General features: G+C 44.1%; 1 long non-coding RNA gene across 1 annotated transcript; it reads left to right on the top strand.

Annotated features, from left to right (window-relative positions):
- The first annotated feature begins 4,215 nt into the window (after positions 1-4,215).
- LOC115518891 lies at positions 4,216-20,544 on the top strand. The gene is made up of 3 exons (XR_003970344.1): positions 4,216-4,336; positions 12,863-12,918; positions 18,799-20,544. It is a non-coding gene; the product is annotated as an uncharacterized LOC115518891 (long non-coding RNA).
- Positions 20,545-21,378: the final 834 nt, after the last annotated feature.

The following is a 21,378-nucleotide window of genomic DNA, read 5'->3' as shown; positions in this document are numbered from 1 at the left end:
GGGGGACTTAACTATAAGGCTTAAGACTTTTAGAAGCCACCCCTAGCAAAGAAAGAATTAGGGGAGTCCCATCTCTCTCCCCAAATACAATTCTAAATCAAAAATCATATAAACCATAAAATAAAGGGAAAGAAGCCCCCAAAGTTTCTGATTTGCACCATGACAGTGAAGTTCGTAGTTTTGTTTGAAATAAATTCAACCTTTCTGGTTTTTCTTCTTTGTTTCATGGCGCCCTTGTTTTGGGGGCTGTATCAGCAGCAGCAGTATCACCTGTGACCTTGTTAGAAGGGCTCATTCTTGGGCCTTCCCCCTAATCCACTGGATGAGAAACTCAGGGTGTAGGACCTAGCAACCTGTGTTTTTTTTTTAACAAGCTCTTGCGGGTGATTGCGAAGTGTTACAGTTTGAGAATCACTGCCTTAGATCCTTGAGTTGCCCACTGCACTGTATCTCACACTGGCTTTCATTCACACTTCCTGAGAGCTTTATAAAAATGCAAGTGTTGGAACTCTCCTCCCACTGATTCTAATTCATTGGTCAGGGGTAGGCCCGAGAAGCCAGTATTTGTTTAAGCCTCCCAGATGATTCTACCATGCTAACCAGGGTTGAGAGTCACTAGCATGTTGGGGACAGTTCCAACCCCTAGATTTGAGCAACCGGTAGAGGAAGGTGAGGAAAGATGGGGAGGATGGAGAGCTCTGCTTCCTCTGTTTAGGCTGAAGAGAATGAACAGGAATATAGGATAGCTCAGAAGAATGTTTAAGCGTGTTTGAACTACAACACATTTAAGTGCGAAGTAGGGAAGGCCATAGTTAGTAGTTAAGGCATAGTCTTCAGGGAACCTTTGGGCCAGTAAGCATTTTAGTCTGAATGAAAGGAAGAACATTTAGAGAAGATTGCTGCAAAAAAGCCGAGCTAGTACAAGTATGATAATATAGGCTTGAAATTCCTGCTGGTACTCGGTTACGCACTTAGAACCTTGTTATACGTTCATGTTCTGAGTCTCTATATTAACATTCAGTTTACTCCTTAAAAAACACAATTTGGGAAAGGAACGCCTGTGTTCTTAAAATTTTAATATTGCTATTCTCCATATCCTGTTTTATTATATGCTACCATAAGACTGGTCTGGTCAGGTGCAGGCAGGCTAGGTGAAGGAAACATTCTCATAGAAGGGTGAAAGCTGATTGGATAGTAATTATCTTCACTTGTATAATAGCCGATTGAAGGAATCCAGGAAAGTCATTTTTAAACTATTAAAAAACGATAGCCATAAAAGGAAAATTTGAGAGACGGATTTTTTTTCCTTTGGCCAAAAGTTAGGTTTTTAAAAGGACTTGATTTTTAAAAGATGTAGTGAAAGGATGGAAGGGGCTTGGAAGTGGAACAACATATAACAGGGGAGAGAAATTGGTCTGTTTTTTCCCCCACTGCTGTATCTGCAGCACCTGGAACAATGCCTGATACATAACATTCAAAAAATGTAGTATACTTGTTGAACAAATGCATGAATGATCTCCCAGGATACTTCCAGTCTTGCTCACCAGGATGCCATGATTAGTTGATGCCTGAGGCACCGAAATTAGAAGATCCCAAACTTACTCTTTAAGAAGAACTTTCCAACCCGTCCGCTATACTCTGACAGGTATTATAAACTTTCCTAGCCAAGGTGTGGTCCTTTCCTAATCAAAGTTCCAAAGAAAGGAGGTTGAGACGGTCTATTTCCTTAAAGGAACTGGCTAGTCTTCTTCTCTTCACTCTCAAGCACTCCATTTTCATTTCCTTCAAAAAGAATCCATCAGTTATGAATCAGCAGCCTGGGGGGCCATTTTTTTTTTTTAATGTTTATTTTTGAGACAGAGAGAGACAGAGCATGAATGGGGGAGGGGCAGAGAGAGAGGGAGACACAGAATCGGAAGCAGGCTCCAGGCTCTGAGCCATCAGCCCAGAGCCTGACGCGGGGCTCGAACCCACGGACCGCGAGATCGTGACCTGAGCTGAAGTCGGACGCTCAACCGACTGAGCCACCCAGGCGCCCCTGGGGGGCCATTTTTTGAAAGGATGTTCAGGTACAAAAAGGATTTAGTCCAGGTATAAAAAGGATGTTCAGGTATAAAAAAGGGATTTAATTTTCATGTGAAACACATTCCCCACATGTGTACTGTACATGACCTAGACACTCCGGAACAGAAAAATATTTACGGAACGTTGACACGTATCTCCTGTTCTGAATGTCCCAAAGCCCCGTGTCGTGCTCAGCAGACAGGTGAGCATGTGCCGAGGGTTATGTAGGAAAAGAAAAGGACTTCCATGTTCCCCACAGATTTTCGGGAGGCTCCCCTCACTCGCACAACCAATCCCCAGAATGGAGGGAGAGCGCCCTGGAAGCGCGAGCTCAATTATTTTCTTGTTCTTCTTTGGAAAATGGAACGGCGGTATGACTCTGTCTTGGCTGTCCTTATCAATTGTCGTTCCACAACGGAAAGAGCGGGTTTGAAGACATGGATGCTCCTTGCGTGTCGGGCGGCTTTTGGTTTCGTGTTCCTCTTCCCGGTGTCTTTAAAAAAATGTGTCACGTCTGCTTCTTAATCACCGATGTCAGTAAATATTTACAAAGCCTCCAGTACTTTGCCAGGTACTGTACTAGGCTCCAGGGAAGAACAGGACACAGCAACCCCCAGCTCTCCTAGGTTTGTATCCGGTGGGGAGAGAACCCAATAAATATGTGAAATACACATTATCAGGTGGTTATAAATGCTGTGAGGAGAAAGAAAAGGAGGGGTATGGGAGATAAGCAGAAGTTGTAAATTTCTGGTGCTATCAAAAAATACTCTTACTTCCTTCCCTCTTTTGTCCTTGCAGGTGGCGGACCGGAAGCCCCTTTCTTGGGTCTAGTCGCCTCTCGCCTTCTCCCACCTGGCATTTGCAGTGGATGTTCATAAAAATCACACGATTATGGGATCCCCCCCCCAAAAACTTTAACCTCCCACAGCCCTGCCCCCCCCGCCCCGCCTCCCTCCACACCCTCACCCGGGGCTGTTTCTGGTCGGAGGCACCAGGGTGGGTTCAACAAAACAAACCATCCGTCCGTCCGTGTGAGCATCGCCCACCTCCACAGCTTTCCAATTCCATTATTTCTGAGACAGCAGAGGCCGTTTAAGGATTCAAAAAGCACTCGATTACATTAAAAAAAAAAAAAAACAATTAGAATAGATAAAAAAATAAAATATTAAAGGAGATCAAGTAAGTTAAGGCGGCCGGCAGCTCTTTCCTGCGGCCGACACTCAGGCTCCAATTCGAATGAAAAAGGTGGGGAGGAAAATGCAGATTTTTTCCTTTCTTTAATTGATATGGGGAAAAAAAAATCGCCAGCGGTCCCCTGCGCGGTCCCCGCTGAGGGCGGCCGGGCGGCCATTCAGGAGAGGCCGTTTCGCAACAGCTCTTTTACTGCAGACAAAGCCTCCTTGTAAGTCCCTCTGCTGCCCCCGAATAACCACGTTCGGAGTAAGAAAAATAGAGCTGCTGCGCGCGTCAGGCAGCCAGACAATAGCGGCGGGCGGGCCGCTCCACGCCACAGGGCAAAACACCATCATCTTTGTTTCCACTGCGTCCCTAAGATGAAGTCTCCAGATACTATCGTAGCGACGCGGCCGCGGAGGGGGAAACGACCGCGGCCCGCCGACCTCATCCGTTCCCTTCTGGGGGCTGGGCCGCGGCGGCCACCTCTGGAAGCGGAGGCCCGCGCGCTTCGCCGTCGCCCCTCGGCGGCGGAGGAGGCAGCGCGGCGGCGTCGCTCGGCGCCGCGCCCACGCCGACGACCCGGCTCCCGCGCCCGGTGGCCGAGGCGGGAAGTAGCGCCGTCCGCGCGCGGAGGGAAACGCCGGGGCGGGCGCGGGGTGAAGCGCCCAGGCACGCGGCCCGATCGGCGGCCCGCGCGGTGACGCGGTCGTGGCGGTAGCTGCGGCCGCCCCTCCGCGCCCCCGGAACTCCGCGGCGGTCCCGCCTCCGCTCGTGGAAGTGGCCGCGGCGGGCCGCTCAGCGGCGGCCGGCTGCTCCCCCGAGGCCGGCGGCTGCGCCGGGGGCTCCGACCTCGGGGAGCCTCCGCGCGGCCTGAGTCCCGAGCTGTCCGGCCCCAGCCTGTGCGAGGCCAGGCCCCATCCGCCCCCTGGAGCTGGACGGCAGGTGCCGCAGGTCGGGCTCCGGAGCGTGCTGTGCGGAGCCGCCGGGCTGACCGACTGGCGGGAGTCAGCCTGGGGCCCCTCCCCAGACTCCACGGCTGGGCTCCCTGAGCCTTGGGCCCCTCCACGGTGAAGCAGGATGGTTGTGAGCATTCCAGGTGAGATAATGCAGGTAAACATACCCGACCCTTAGCACACATGGGAAGTTCTCCAAAACAGAGGCAAGAGGGACGTACCGTTAATACATGCAGCAACATGGATGGAGCTGAAAAACCTTGTGCAGTGGGGGGAAAGGTAAACACGAATGGCCTCAGTCTGTATAATTCTGTATGTGACATTCTAGAAGAGGCAAAACTGTGGCGACGGAAAGCAGTTGCCTGGGATGGAACAAAGGAGCGGATGGGAACTTTTGGGGGTGATGGAACAATCCCACATCTTCATAGGAATGAATGGTGGGTGTAAGACAGGTAGTTGGCGTTTATCGCGCCGTAGCCTCCAAATGGGTGAATTGTATTATATTCAAATTACACCTCAAGAAAGGGGGAGAAAAGAGTTAAAGTAGTGTCTAGGGAGAGTGGAGGAATAAGGGATACGTTGGCTTACAAAATCTGAGACCTAAAATGTGTGCTCTCTCTGAATTGAGGGACTCCTCCTCCCCTAAGAATCAGTGAACACCACCACTAGGAATAGGGTACCAGACCCAGTTTCTGCAACTCCCCAGATTTGCTCAGTACCCCCCGCCCCCGGCCCGCTTAGCCTCTTGCTCTAATGCAAAGGCCTGGCCTCTGCTTCTGTGGCTTCTTGGGACAGCAGCCCTCTAGTTGAGAGTCAGGCTTCAGCACTGCCTCTCTCATGCCCGGGTTCTGATGGTAGGAAGTTCTGGCTCCTCCCATCAGTCCTAGATTCCGGTGAAAAACCTTGAGGTTCAGCATGCTCTTGCTTCCCAGGCAATAGCCTGCAGAGGTCATGTGGCATACCCAGGAGAGTGGGGGCATTAGAGCCCCATGAGGCAAACTTGCACCAAAAAGGACAGAAAGCAAGAAATAGGCAGCATGTAAACTCCTATTTTTCCATAGAAGATCTCAAGATAGGATGGCTTTGTATGGTTTGTCTGGAAGCCCTCCTTTGGGACTGAGCAGTCAGCTGTACTTTCTTGTGAAGTTGTTTTCAGCCCAGTGATGTGCTGCCTTGTATTTGCTTTCTTTGCATTTCCCCCAGCCCTTGCTGCCCTGGGATTGTACCTCCTAATAAAATCTTAGCACTTAAACTTGGCCTCAGGCTCTGCTTTCTAGGTAATCCTTCAGCAGCATTTAGGCTTTAGGTCTGTGCTTTACTGAAAATTTCACAGCCACAGTAACAAACAAAATTGAGGTTATTTTTGGCTCTGGCTTACTGTCCTGTTAACCCTAAATTGCTTTAAAAGGCAACCAGTTAAGACCAATACTGAATACATAAATTTATATATACACGCCTCTGTTTGAAGTCCATAGAGATAAAAGTTTGCTTTTTCATTTAGTGGTTCCTTAATGTCTCAAGAGCAAATTCCTAGAGTACAGTCACTTATATGTTTTAAACATTTGGAGGCTTAAAAAACTTAAAATGCAAGTAGGTGCAAAAGAAATATATATATATACACACACATACATACATGTATGTATATGTATATATGTATACACGTATGTATACACGTATATATATACCTACGTGTATGTGTATGTGTACATATATATAAACATGTTTTCCATCATGATCATAAAATTGTTCACTGGGGGTGTGTCTAGTTATATGTTTTTGGTTTATTCGTAAAGCCATGTTCTGTCTTTCCTAAAATTTTATGTAAAAGCCTTTAAAGCAGTTTTTTCAGGAATGCTTTCAAAACAGCTTTTCTTTGCATTATTTTAAATATTGAAGACTTCAATAAGTTTGCATTTTTAATGATAACAGCCACTTGCTTTTGGCCTGTTTATTGCAACTCTGTCAGACCTTTCTGTTTCCTCCGACCTGCCTTGCCAACCATCTGTAACTTGGTCAACAGTTATTTGAGATGGGACTGGCCAGGTTCATCCTTTAAAAAGGACATTTCTACCTTCTTGACCACAAAATTCTTCCTTTCCTGGCCATTTAAATACTGTTACATAATCTACAAACACGTGGATCTGATGATCTGCTACCTATGTTGGCAAAGGTCACACCTGCAAATCTACGTTTCTCTAGGCACATTATTTTTTATTACTTCTTTTCATTGCTTATAATCTGGCTTATCAGAGTGTTAAAAGTTGTTTTAAAAAAATGTTCTGCCTTCATCTACATCATCATAGTGGATTGATTTTTGCAGAGAACACTTTGTCATCCTTTCACGTGAACACTTTTTAACCTTTGCATTTGAAAAATCTACAGTTTTATTTGACACTAACTTCAATGACAAGCAAGTAGGAAACCAGGCTGACGCGGAAGGCGTTTAAACACATTTTCACAAAACGAAAAATCATTTAAAAATACCTTTGGTTACAGATTGCAGTGTGAGAGGACATCCCATTAAGCAAATGGTGAGAGCTACTCTTTAAATCCTGTCACTTGATTCTTTTCAAATTTATGAGGGTAGATAATGTTCTAGCAAAAGCAAATGTACTGGCTTTATATGTACAAAGAGGTGTTGGCCCCTTCAGAATGGGCCACAAGCTTGCTGCAATTGCATTTCCATTAGTCAAACATTTAAAAAATTCTTTAGAAATTTGCCACAAGGGACGGAGTCACATTTTTTTAAATGACATCATCACATCAGTGATAGAAAAACTTCCTCCTCTAAGAGTAGATTTAATTGTTAGAAATACCCAAAAGTCATTTGAAACTATACCAACCTTAGTAACGCTGTTTAGCAGGGGGAAATCCAACAAGAACGAATAGAAATAAGTGAACTTAGTAATACTTATAAAAAATTAAACTTTGAGAAAAGGAGAATTAAGGAAGGATTGAAGGAGAAATCAGTGAATTAGAAAACAACAAAAAATTATGGAATCAATTCTAAAAGTAATTTCTTAGGAAAAAAAGAGGAAGAAAGAGAAATATCTGGCAAATCTATTTAATAAAGAGAAGATACAAATTTTTTTTTTTAACATTTATTTATTTTTGAGACAGAGAGAGACAGAGCATGAACAGGGGAGGGTCAGAGAGAGGGAGACACAGAATGTGAAACGGGCTCCAGGCTCTGAGCTGTCAGCACAGAGCCCGACGCGGGGCTCGAACTCACAGCCCTCACGGACCGCGAGATCATGACCTGAGCCGAAGCCGGCCGCTTAACCGACTGAGCCACCCAGGCGCCCCAAGAAGATACAAATTTTTAAAAAGAGAAAGAAGATATAACAGCTATGGAAAAATGTTTGGTTTTGTTTTTTAATTATATGAAAATACTATGTATAGTTAGCTATGAGCTAATACATTTTTTTCTGGAAAAACATAAATCACCCAAACTGAATCAAGAAATAGAAGAAAATAAGTAGATCAGAATTGGAGAAGAAATCAAAAAAGGCTCAGCCCTGTAGGCAAATCATTGCAAATTTCGAAGGACTTTCTAAATGCATAAAGATGTAAAAATTTAACCCATTTTATGAAGCAAATATAATTATTGTAAAGCCTATCAAATATTACAAAAACACTCAAAAAATACAAACTCATATGAAATTCAATACCAAATTCTTCTTGAATATATGAGCAAATTAGGGGCACCTACCTGGCTGGTTCAGTTGGTAGAGCGTGCAACTCTTGATCTCAGGCTTGTGAGCTCAAGCCCCAGGTTGGGTGTAGAGATTACTTAAAAAAAATAAAATCTTAGGAAAAAAAAAAAAGTTAAATAAATTCAATGAAGTTCATTTTTAACATGATCAGGTAGCTTTTATTCTAGAAATGCGAGGAATTTTAATAATAGGAAAATAATAGAAATAACATCATACATTTAGGTCACAGATGAAAAACATCCTATCTTAATAGATGATAAAAGTCTTAACACTTCTTTTTTTTTTTTTTTTTTAAACAGTCTTTTTTTTTTTTTTTTTTTTCAACGTTTATTTATTTTCGGGACAGAGAGAGACAGAGCATGAACGGGGGAGGGGCAGAGAGAGAGGGAGACACAGAATCGGAAACAGGCTCCAGGCTCTGAGCCATCAGCCCAGAGCCCGACGCGGGGCTCGAACTCCCGGACCGCGAGATCGTGACCTGGCTGAAGTCGGACGCTTAACCGACTGCGCCACCCAGGCGCCCCAAAAGTCTTAACACTTCTGATTAAAACAACAACAAAATTTTTAAAAACGTCTTAGTAAATACTAAATCGATAGCCGACATCATATCCTTTAATAAGGTTTTATAAAAATAATAAAGCTAATGGTAAGACATCCAAATTGTAAGGAAGAGGGGAAAATGTAGAGTTAACTCCTCAACCTCCCATTCCCACTCTTCATTCTCCCTCACCGAGGTGACCTCTATTAACAGTTTCTTACATATCCTTCCAGAAAGTTTCCTGGCACATAAAAGTATCTGACCATCCCCTTTGAAAAAAAAAAACCAGAATCATACTCTACATATTGTTCTGCACTTGCTGTTTTCATTGTATAAAGTACCTTGGATATTTTTCCACATCAGCATATAGGTCTACCAAAATTTTTCATAAAGCTGGGCATTATTATGTGAATATGCCATAATTTTTTATTCACCTATTGGGGAACACTTTGTCTATTTTCTAGTTTTTCACAATTATATACAATTACAGTGAGCATTCTTAAATATCTATACCCGGGACGCCTGGGTGGCTCATTCGGTTAAGCGTCCGACTTGGGCTCAGGTCATGATCTCGCGGCTTGTGAGGTCGAGCCCCACGTTGGTTTCTGTGCTGGCAGCTCAGAGCCTGGAGCCTGCTTCGGATTCTGTGTCTCCCTCTCTCTGCCTCTTCCCCAGCACGCGCTCTGTCTCTCTCTCTCTCTCTGTCTCTCAAAAATAAATAAACGTTAAAAAAAAAATCTATGTCCATTGGTGATATAGGATTAATGCTTAGCAGTGGAATTGCTGGACCCATTTTTGGATAGATATCTCCAAATTAGCATCCAGAAAGGCTAGATTAATTTATAATTGCACTAAAAGTGTATGCAAAAATGTTGATAATTGTTGAAGCTAGGTAATGGGCACATGAGAGTTCATTTTAGTATTCAGTCTACTTTTATGTGTCTTTTAAATTTTCAGTACTTAATGATATGACAAGAGGTATGAAGATGCCTGCTATTAATACTGTTCTTTAAAATTATGCTAAAATAGTTCTATAAGACAGACAGAAATAATAGGTAAAATATTGAAAAGCAGAAGAAAATTTACTTTTATTTGCAGATGATACTTTTGTCTAGAAAACTCAAGAGACTTGATTGAAAAGTTCTTATTAAAAATAACTATTACCAGAGCACTCGGGGGGCTCAGTTAGTTAAGCATCAGACTTTGGCTCAGGTCATGATCTTGGGGTTCGTGGGTTCAAGCCCTGTGTCGGGCGCTGTGCTGACAGCTCAGAGCCTGGAGCCTGCTTCGGATTCTATGTCTCCTTCTCTCTCTGCTCCTCCCCCACTCACGCTGTCTCTCTCTCAAAAAATAAGCATTAAAAATTTTTTTTAAATAACTTCTAAAAGTTACAAATCAGTAACTTTTCCAGTGATCCAGCAATAACCTGTTGGGATATATGTACATTTTTTTAAAGACCCCATTTACATATAAATAGTATAAACAAGAACTAGAAGGGATCTATACCAAAAAAGAGAAAAAAAACCACAAAAACAAAAATATTTGAGTATATTGAGAAATCTATTATGCTTCTAGATAAATGTATCTATTCCTTGGGAGAAAAAAAATATCGATTAGATGGTCACTTCCTACTAAACAAATACATCCTAGATGGATTAAAGAGACAAATGTGAAATGAAGCTATAAATGAACTAAAAATCTAAGTGGATATTTAAGTGATTTTTTTTTTTTGATGGAAAAAGCTAACCACAAAACAATGAAGATATCATATAGATACATTTGCTTAAGCATTGAGAACTTCTATATGTCAAAAATGATAAAAGTACTAAATAATAAGTTGAGAAGTAGAAAGGTATTTGTCATAAACATCATAAAGTGGCAGTTAGTATTTGCACAAAGGTCCTTAAAAGCCTTTTCAAAGAAGAAAATCCCAACACTTTAGGCGACAGTAGCATCATTGTATTATGAGTTATGTGCTATGTATTACAGATTCAGATGGAACCACTTTGAGGAAGAAAGTTCATTTGAAAGAATCATCCCATTTTCAGAAAGCCAGGTTTTTGTTGTTTGTATGTTTTGTTTGTTTCCACGTCATTTCATGTGATGATAGTTGGATTACAAATGCTTTTTGCTCCAGTTTCTTTTTCAAAAGCATCCCTGTCTCCTCTGATAGATACTTTTACTGTCCCCATTTTCTAGAGTAGGAAGGGTTTATCTTTGTGGCTTTAAGTACAAATAGGCAGCAACTGAAATAGCAAGATAAACAAATCATTCAAAATAACGTCATCAGAGGAGAAGCCAAGGCGAGTGAACAGGACTTAAGAAAGGGGCAAAAGTTAAAAGTGCCTGCCAGTTACACGTGTGCTCAGGATTCTTACGTCCTGCCCCATCCTTAGCTGTCTCGGACCATGCCCAAGGGATATAGCCTGGCTTTCCGCAGTGCCTAAATGAGGACAGGTCCCGAAGGCCCAGGGCTGGAGAGAGACGAAGCTGTGTGGAATTAGCTGATGCCTGCATTTGTGCTAACACTTTACTGGGGCTTAAAACCGGGACTGTTCCAAGCATGTTCTGACCTCGTAATATGCAGGAGTTGTCTCCTGTAACCATCACCGAACAACCCCAGGATTTAGGTACTTCTATGATGTCCGGTTTTCACATTAAGAAACTGGAGTGCAGGAAAGTTAAGTAGCTTGCTAAAGTTCTCATAGCTAGAAAATGGTATTTGAACCCGGCAGTTGGAGCTGGAGCCCAGGCTCCGTGGCCAATGTAACCATGTAGAAAGCCCTTTCATCCACAGGAGCTCATTTGACCCTCACAACTTTGTGAGCTCAAGAAAAATTCTCCCCAGTTTACACTAAGGCCGTGGGAAGCCAGAAATGGGTTATTGGAATTAGTAATTTTTTTTTTTTTTTTCCAGTGATCTTAAAGAAGCTGACAGCAGAGCTTGGATGGGCATGAGATAAGAAATGACTGCAGGGGAAACAAGCCTTAGAAGGCTTGGATCAGGGAAAGAAATGGCCTGAACTTTTAGAGGAAGCACAATCTGCATGGATGGGAAGGGGGCTGGGGACAGGCCAGGGGAGGTTATCCTGAGCCCAGCTAGCTCCGGAGCCATCAGGTTCATAAGGATTCGAGGTGATAAACAGGGAAAGAAATCACATCCATCACGTGGAACTCGTCTACCCTTCCTGCAAGACTAGCTCCCTACTCCACGTCACCGTTTGTCTAAGAATCCTGTTGTTAATTTAGGTCTCTGTTTATGTACCTGGCCTTTGCCAGTTCAGGTAACAAGCTAGGAGTTGTGGAAATCGCCAAACAAAGCGTCCGTTGCACGATAGGATTTTCACCTAGGTTTTAAGTACAATCATGACCACAAAGTGTAGACAGATAGTTTTAGAATTTCCTTATATAAGCAAAATAGTATTGGTTAACTTCTGAACTTGTTGCTTGCTTTTTGATTACATTATTTTCTTTTTCCTGCAATGTTGTGAATACAAAGGAACTGGACAAGAAACATGCATGTTCTGAGAAACTTTAATAAAATAATCCAGTTAAATGCCCTGGAAGTCTATTTAAAAGCAGAAAAATAAAGAATTATTTTGCTATATGACTGTCACCTACTCACTTATCTGCCGGGGAGGCGGGGCAGGGGCAGGGGCGCCTGGGTGACTCAGTCGGTGAAGCATCTGACTTCGGCTCAGGTCATGATCTCACAGTTCTTGAGTTCAAGCCCTGCGTTGGGATCTGTGCTGACAGCTCAGAGCCTGGAGCCTGCTTCAGATTCTGTGTCTCCCTCTCTCTCTCTGCCCCTTCTGTGCCCTCTCTCTGTCTCTCTCTCTTTTAAAAAAGTAAACATTAAAAAAAATTTTTTTTAAGTATTTATCTGCTTGTGTTCAAGTCTGAATTGATAGGTATCAAAAAAGAGAAATACATACTCATTTCACAATATTCTTAAAGGCAATATGCACCATCACCTACAATGGAAATTCTTTTACCTACTGTAAATTACAGCATTAACCTAAAATTTAATGTAATGTTATATCAGTATCATAAGATTCATCATAAGAACATTGTCATTACATTTTCTTAAATAAATCTGCATCTAAATCGTCTCTCAAAAGTGAGTAAATTCCATGTGATAATTCCTTCTAACTTCTCTTTCCGACTCCAAACACACATTCTTGTATAATTTTTTGGCCATCAAAATCTTTCGGTGACCTGTAGCAACCAAACAGGTTTCCAGTATTTGATCTCAAATAGTTAAAAATAAAAAATGGGGGATTGTTCAGGCTGAAATATTTGGCTATGCCTCAGGGGGGAAAAATAAAAGGTGCTCTTAATCCATGGTTCTAACAACATTGTTCTGATTTTTTTTTTTTTTTTTTATTGCTGGTGCTGGCATGAATGAAATGTAGGCTGATTCATCTAATGGGAATTTGAATGCTGGTGGAAAACTGTACAGAAAATCCAGGTGAGTTGAAGGAGAAAGAGAGCAGGGATCTGCGAGGAAAATTCAGTCAGAAAATGGGGACAGGCTCTGTGAATGCAGGAAACAAACGCAACCAGTTTGGACTCTAGTATTTGAAGCCTGCGAAAGGCCAGTGACCTAGGACACCAGGATGGGAGAAAAGCCGAGGGTGAAAAGTTTCTGAGCTGACTATTAAATAGATGTAACTCACAGGCTAGTGTGCCCATGTGGGATTTTAATTACTCAGACATCTGTTCAGAGAAGTGTACTACTAAATGGGGATCAAATACAGAGATCAAATTACTTGGGGAGGAGAGTGGAGATGAGAACCCAGACTCAGAAAGGAGAGCTGTCGGCCGGGGAAAGACCAGTCCCGGCTTTCCATTTCCCCAACAGAGAAGCGATTATTTTAGATGTGGGGCTGGTTAGCATCTAAGGTCATGAATTTAATTAAATAACCCTCGAGTGGCAGAAAACAGAACAAACCACCGTATTTAACTGTCAGTAAGACATGCTGCAAATAAATGGTCCAGATTCCTCTTCCTTCCCTCCTCCCACATTAGATTTGGTGTAGTTTCTTAAATTCACAACTCACCTCCCTTTCCCAATCTAGCCCTTCCTTCCCAGTGGCATCCAGTAAGCTCATCTAAGTAGATGGCTTGGGCCAGAGACAAGATTTGACTTCTGACGTTTTCATGATGAGATACTTGGGAAGGTGGAGAGGAGGGACGAGGATTAAGTCACCATTTGAGTTCCTTTCTTGGGCTCCCTGAAAATGGCTGATTCTTCAGAGAAATATCCTGGAATCAAAAGACTCCACGGCCCTTTTGTTGGCAGTTAGCACCTTGGAAAGAAAAGAAGCTGAGGGAGGGAGACTCAAAACAAGTGGTTGGAGCAAGCAGAGAAGAGAGGAAGAGGAGGCATTCAGCTTTTAAAATGAATATTTAGGGGCGCCTGGGTGGCTCAGTCAGTTAAGCATCTGACTCTTGATTTCAGCTCCGGTCAAGGTCTCAGGTTCATGAGATTGAGCCCCATATCGGGCTCTCCCATCCTCTCTCTCTGCCCCTCCCCTGCTCTCTCTCTCTCTCTCTCAAAATAAATAAGCTTTTTTTAAAAAAATGAGTATTTAAAACCCACCCTTACTCGGCACTGCCCCTTGCAGTCCTCTGCACGGCTCCATCAGCAGCCCCCTTGCCTGTAGCTGAAGAAAGGGGATTATTTTTAGAGCCTTCACCCGAACTCTCCACTCAGCTGTCCTTCCCACCTCCCACCACTTTCTTCAGCGACGCCATAATTCTCCACGCAGCCATCTTAGAGACGCTGGTTTCCTCTAACGTGCATTTCTTCTGTTTGCAAATAACAGAAACCAGCTGGAGGGAACCTAAGTAAAAGTGTAAATTTACTGGAAGGATACTTAGGATCTCGTGGAATCCAGGGAAGAGTGGAACAACCACGCCTTCCTCTGGGAGGGTTGGCCCAGGAAGTCCACTGGTTCCTGCAAAGCACTGCCATCAGTGACTCAGCTGCCACCTGCCACTCACTGTCTCTCTGTCAAATCCGAAATTCCCTGGAGAGTTGGAGAGACACACACACACACACACACACACACACACACACACACACACACCGTATGTTTTCAGTCTTGGGCAGTTTAATAAACTCTGAAAATTATTCATTCCTTTGAAACCGGCCCTTTTTACTATCATTTTAAAGTCCTAAGAAGAGGGGTACCTGGGTGGTTCAGCCGGTGGAGCATCTGATTCAGGATTTCGGCTCAGGCCATGATCTCATCGTTCACGGGATCAAGCCCCACATTGGCAGCACGGAGCCTACTTGGGATTCTCTCTCTCTGCCCTTCCCCTGCTTGTTGTCTCTCTTTCTCTCCCTCTCTCGAAGTAAATAAAGATGAAAAAAATAAATACATAAAGTCCCAGGAAGAACTAGTTGAGGCAGTGCTAACTTGAGTGACTGGACTACAGCCAGATTCCGATGCCCAGTGTGAGTGAAGTGACAGCCAGCAGCCCTGACAGGACAGAGCTCGAAGGGAGTCTATTCTTGCTCGGGCAGGCTACTTTTAAAGTGTCCTGGCCCAAGTCCCTGGTGCCAGCATCCAGGATGGCTCAAGGAACTCTGCAATAACTATTTATTGACCTCCTACTGGGTGCCAGGCAGCCGTGCTAAGTGATACGCTGGATACAAAGATGAGTGGTTCCTGCCTGACCTGATGGTGCTGAAACCCAGACCTGTATCTCTTGTGTGAACAGCCATCTAAAGACTGCTAAGAATAATTTACCCCATGAACAATGTTTTTTTTAACTCCCTCCTTCCCTCACCCCACTCCCACCCCCAACGGTGGATGAGAAACCCAAAGATTTTGCCTAAGCAGTGAGGCCATCTCATTGTAAATGAGGTTAAGATTTCACTGCTCATGTTCAGAGCCTCCATTGGGCTAAATCCTATGAGAACGGAGGTGACTTTACAGGTGAGCACAGCCACGTGTCCTGTATTTGTATGATGGGATTCGGAGGGTATGTTGTCGGGCGGGTGTGGAATTACTTTGGGAAATAGAGGACTGATGTTTTCTTCCCCATCTGAGTAGAAGCTTCTGATTAGCAGGAGCTGTTGAGGCCAAAGAGAAGCTAACCGTGGTTGTCTGTGCCAAGCGTCTGAAACGTTGGTTTGGGTTTAGACCTGAGAAAATTGGATGTTCTGCTTTGGTTCGATTCCAGTTTAAACCAGTTGCCTGAGTGTTCTTAAATTTGGTGGGGGGAGGGGGTTCAACTTAAGGTGTTAATTTTAAGATTCAGCAAATTATTAAGGCTCATTCTGGTTGCGGGTTGAGGATTTAACTCGGTCGTATTTGTGGTAAGGACATGAAAGGTCTGACCGGAAAATGGCGGCAGCTGGAGAAGGGAGGCCCTTGGCCTTGAAGAGGGAGCAATATATAGGTGGAACACTAGAGTCCGTTATAGTTCATCCCTTGTGCTGTTCAGATCCAGTTGCTTCTTTTTTCTTTTTTATTGTTGACCCACAGTGTTACATTAGTTTCAGGTGTACAACATAGTGATTCGATCCCTGTATATATTATGTTGTGCTCACCATACCCCACGATTACAATACCATTGCTACTACCTGTCACCATACCCCGCGATTACAATACCATTGCTACTACCTGTCACCATACCCCGCGATTACAATACCATTGGCTATATTCCGTATGCCCTGCCATTCGTCCCTGTGACTTCTTCATGCCATGACTGGAAGCCTGTATCTCCCACTCCCCTTCACCCATTTTGCCCATCCCCTCACCCTTCTCCCTTCTGGAGGCCATCAGTTTGTTCTCTGCATTTATAGGTCTGTTTCTGCTTCCTGTATGTTGCTTTGTTCATTTGTTTTTTAGATTCCACATGTAAGTGAAATTGTATGGTATTTGTCTTTCTCTGACTTACTTCATTTGTCGTAATACTCTACAGGGGGACCTGTAGGTTAAGCATCAGTCAGTTAAGCATCCAACTCTTAATCTCAGCCCAGGTCTTGATCTCAGGGTTGTGAACTCAAACTCTGCCTTGAGCTCCACACTGGTCATGGAGCCCACCTTTAAAAAAAAAAAAAAAAGCATAATACTCTCTAGGTCCATCCATGTTGTCGTAATTGGCAAGACTTCATTCTTTTTAAGTTTAAAAAAATTTTTTTAAAGTTTATTTCAAAAGAGACAGGGGAAGAGGCAGAGAGAGACAGAGAGACAGAGAGAGAAGGAGGGAGGAAGAGAACCCCAGGCATGCTCTACACTGACAGCAGAGAGCCGAATGTGGGACTTGAACTCATGAGCCATGAGATCATGACTTGAGCCAAAAATGCTTAACTGACTGAGCCACTCAGGTGCCCCAAGACTTCATTCTTTTTCATGACCAAATAATATTCCAGTGTGTGTGTGTGTGTGTGTGTGTGTGTGTGTACGTACACAATACCATATCTTTACCCATTCATATACTGATGGACACTTGGGCTGATTCCATATCTTGGCTGTTGTAAATAATGTTGTTATAAACATGGGATGCATATATCTTTTCAAATTAGTGTTCTCATTTTCTTTGGGTAAATACCTAGTGGAATTACTGGATCATATGGTAATTCTATTTTTCATTTTTTGATCATGCTCTGTACCATTTTCCACAGTGGCTGCACCAGTTTATGTTCCCATCACAGTTCACGAGGGTTACTTTTCTCCACATCCTCACCAGTATTTGTTATTTTTTTGTCTTCTTGCTTCTGCTCATTCTGACAGACATAAGGTGGCATCTCATTGTGGTTTTGATTTGTATTTCCCTGATGATGAATGATGCTGAGTATCTTTTCATGTGCCACCAACTGCTTCTTAGAGCAAGTCCACCCACCTAATAACCAGGATTATAACCCAACTCCAAGGATTCTGGTTGGCCTGTATTGCTGGGGAAGCTTATAAAAAGGTTTGTGGGGAAACTACAGTTGCTACAGCGGCAGCGGGTCTCAAGCCTCCACTAATCAATACTTTATCTCCTTCTCCACCGCCCGTTCTAGATTTGCCTCAGCCAGGGCCCATGCTGGTCCAGGCATATTGCCTGAGTGACCCAGACCCTCATCTCCCAGTGGCTTCGGACCTGGTCACTATGCCCATCTTAGATCATGGCCTCTGTTCTTGTCTGTTTACTGTTAAAACTGGGCACAGGAGCCTCGGGAGACTGCATTGGGTCATTTGTGTGCCAAACATTCTTCCCTCTCTGCATTCTGTGAGAGAGCTCCACTTCTGCTGATGATCACGACCAATGATCCGTGCTAGTGTAGTGATTCCTTTCCTGCTGGTTTCTTGGCATAAGGAGACTGAAGCGCTTTGAGCAGTAGCTGTATTGTAAAGTACAGTGGGACTCTGTGTCCACGATGAAGTATTACCCCTCTGGGAACAAGACCTTTTGTCCCACAGAGCCTAAGATTTGGGGGACAGAAAGCACAAACTTTCCAAGGGTACCACTGGGAATGCCACCTACTTTTCCCCATAGTTCCTGGACCCAGTCCACCTATTGGGAACTACATAATGGTTATTGATTTAGGGTGGCATCTCAACTTCAAGATGTATCATCTCCAAACTGGTGCCTCCCCTGTCTTTAGGAGGCCATTCCACCATTCTGTAATGCCAGTGGCTTAACAGTGATGCAGTATGGGACTAGACTAGTGTACTCTTTGGCCCAAGGCAGTATTGTATGGGATCTTGTGTCAGTAAATCAAACATTCTTAATTCCCAGTTGGTGATGTTGGCTGGGTCCTGTGGAGAGGAAAGGAAAACTCAGAATATATAATAACCCTAGTCAAGATGAATTCCTGCTTCCTCCAGGGTAGAACAGGTCCATCATAGTCAGTTTACCTCCAAATGGTTGGTTGGTCACCTTGAGGGATTGTGCTGTATTGGGGAGTCAGCACTCGTTTCTGCAGTTGACAGGTTGGACATTTGTTAGTAGCAGTGGCCGGACCAAGGCCCGGTGAGCCAAAGCCCTGTTCGTAGCCACCACCCCCACCACGATGAATGCTCCACTGAAGTATCCGTTGTGCCAGAAATACAGCAGCTGATTAGAGAGACTGGCAGATGGCCATGGCTGACTCACGGATGTTGTTTGATGTCTTTCTGATAGTGGCACTTTGCTATGCACGAACATGGGACACAGAATTCTTCAAACCTGGGTCCACACGTTATCCGTGATATTCTAATATTTCTCCTTCCAAGCCTCTGACCGAATTGCCACCCCACCTACCACTGTCTATGAGCCTGTGTATGTTCTTACCTCGAACTATTCTTGTTTCAAAGCGGACAACCGAGTGCCTCGCCAGAAATTTCTCCTCACCGCTCTCTTTCAGGGTCACCCCAAGTAGAGTTGCAGTGTGACAGTAGCTCTTCTTGGCTTGCACTCTTACGCTGAGCCAGCTCATCCAGGAACGAAGGTTGGCCTTTCTCCTCTTCCGTCAGCTGGCCATAACAGACACCCCCATGCAGCCGTAGTCGTGAGCTAGTTGTGACCCCGTAGCCGTGAATGCCGGAGCAGTAGTGGTGGACGACGCGGAGTTGTGGGCCAACAACTGGAAAAGCCTACGTGTGCCCTCTGGCCCTCCTGCTCATGCGTGGCCCTGCGTCTTCCACTCCCACTTTATGACGGATTCTTGCTGCTGGGCCTGGCAGAACCCAGCTCATGATGATCTCTGCTTGCAGAGTTACTTGATGTCCCGTGGTCATTTGGTCTGTCTCAATCAGGGCCATTCATCTAGAAGAACTTCTTTTCAAATGCTGTAAAGTTCTTTGCTACAGAGGATGTGTCCTTGCTCCAAAGTCCCGGGACCCTATGCTGCACTTCTTCTGGGATTACCAGTAACCGTGCACACTTTCCCACCACAGGTCCCTCTAATATCACGGGGCCTGCTGAGTGATGGGGCAGGTCTCCTTGCACCGGGGCCTCGACCTGCTGCAGTGCTCTGTCACCCAGTAAAAGGGCCGGGGCAGTATTTTGAAATGCGGGGGGAAATAGCTACTGAGTAGACTTAGTGAGGTATTTCAGGTTCCATCCTCATAGCGACCAGCCTGTCCTCTGTCAGTTGGTTCCTGATCTGAGAAACTGGGTAAGTGTCTGTGACCAAGCTGCCCTAAGCCTACTGACCATCCTTTTTGTTTTTGTTTTTTTTTCTATCTATCTTTATTTTACAAATTGATACTTTTTATTGACTGCCTCTGGAAACACTGAGTTCTGTTAACTGTGCTGATGTCTATGCATGGGATCCCTGGTTGCCATTCCAGTTTTGCAACCCCTTGCGATAATTGCACACACCTTGCTTCTGACGGTTAAGTATTCACCTGGCCTCTGTTATTTCGGGATCCCATCATCCCTGTTGAGGAGCACAGTTTTATAACAGAGTCTTCACCAGTCAACCGTGGCATATGGAAGAGCATTACCACTGAGATTCTCGCGGGTTGTGACCCTCTTAACAACGCATGTCTTACCAGTATGGTAAATGGCGTGTCCTCTGGGCTTCTCTTAGGACAGAGTCAGCTGGTGGGTTTTCCAGCCCTGTATAGGTACACCCTCTGACACGCCCACCCCGAGGCATTTGGTATCTTCGGCCGTGGCCAGTGCAACATTTCTACTTCACTTGGTATGTGATGTTGCTTTCTCCGAGCTTCCAAGAGCCGTGCTAGCACTTAGGATCTTTGCCAGGGAGATAAATCCTGTATTCTGGGAGAGTATTCTCATTACCAACAAACTCTCCCTCACCCAACGGTAGTCGGTCTTCTTCATGATTGTACTGCTAGGTATGAAAATGAGCCACGTTTTTGCCTTTGGTGTACAAAAAGGTCCTACAATGATCCCTTCGATAAAGGCTATTTGGTTAGGAGTCACCCATTATATCCCAGCCCAGGTTCCGGGATGAAGAAAGGGGAACAGAGCCCCAGCAGGGTTGCTTTCCAGAGGTCTGCCATATTGCAATAACAATATAATACTCTGGATCCAATTTTTAAAATCAAGATTAAAATGCTATATGGGTTGGGGCACCGGGATGGCTCAGTCGGTTGAGCATCTGACTTCGGCTCAGGTCATGATCTCACCGTTTGTGAGTTCGAGCCCCGCGTCAGGCTCTGTGCTAACAGCTCAGAGCCTGGAGCCTGCTTCAGATTCTGTCTCTCCTTCTCTCTCTGCCCCTCCCCCGCTTGTGCTCTATGTCTCTCAAAAATAAATAAATGTAAAAATATTTTTTTAAATGCTATATGGATTATTACAAAACATACCTTCATTTTGTATATGTATATCCCCTATTTGTTCTTTTGGTTTTTATAAATGCCAAAATAATGGCTTAATTAGTATCTCTGCTAACTTAAATTGCATATTTTACTGTAGAACATAGTTTTCTGTGCGGAAAGTGGGAAGTGAGGGAAGTAGTAAGCCCGAATGTTTCCAGGCTTTGTAACTAGAGATTTACATTTATAGAGATAAACTTTCACTCCTTGGTTTTTTTTGAAATGAATTGCTTCATACAATAGCATTGTTTATCTTGGCTTGTCTTCTAAACCCCATTTACAAAAGTGAAAAGAATAGTAGCAAATATGATCTACTGAGCACTGATACGCACAGTTGTGCAGGTTGTGTACTACACAGGGCACCAGCACATCTAAGGGGATGTGGTTCACATCATAGAAATGGATTTGCATATTTATTAAGAGAATTTTCCAGCAGATGGCAGTAAAGTGTCTTGGTCTAAAAATCAGAATATTACAACAATTTCTGCCAGATGAAAGTAAAGTATCTTGAGGACCGTGCACCTTTTTCTGTTACACAAAGACACCATATAGGTGGTGGCGTCACCGCTTACTACATGCCGGGCCCTGTGCTCATTCACCCTGTTTAATCCTCGGGATCCTATAAAATGGGTACCATTGGTAACTCGCTGAAGGCC

Source organism: Lynx canadensis, chromosome B4 (genome assembly GCF_007474595.2).
Source record: "Lynx canadensis isolate LIC74 chromosome B4, mLynCan4.pri.v2, whole genome shotgun sequence".
Taxonomy (NCBI): Eukaryota; Metazoa; Chordata; class Mammalia; order Carnivora; family Felidae; genus Lynx; species Lynx canadensis.
This window is presented reverse-complemented; position numbering and strand designations above follow the sequence as displayed.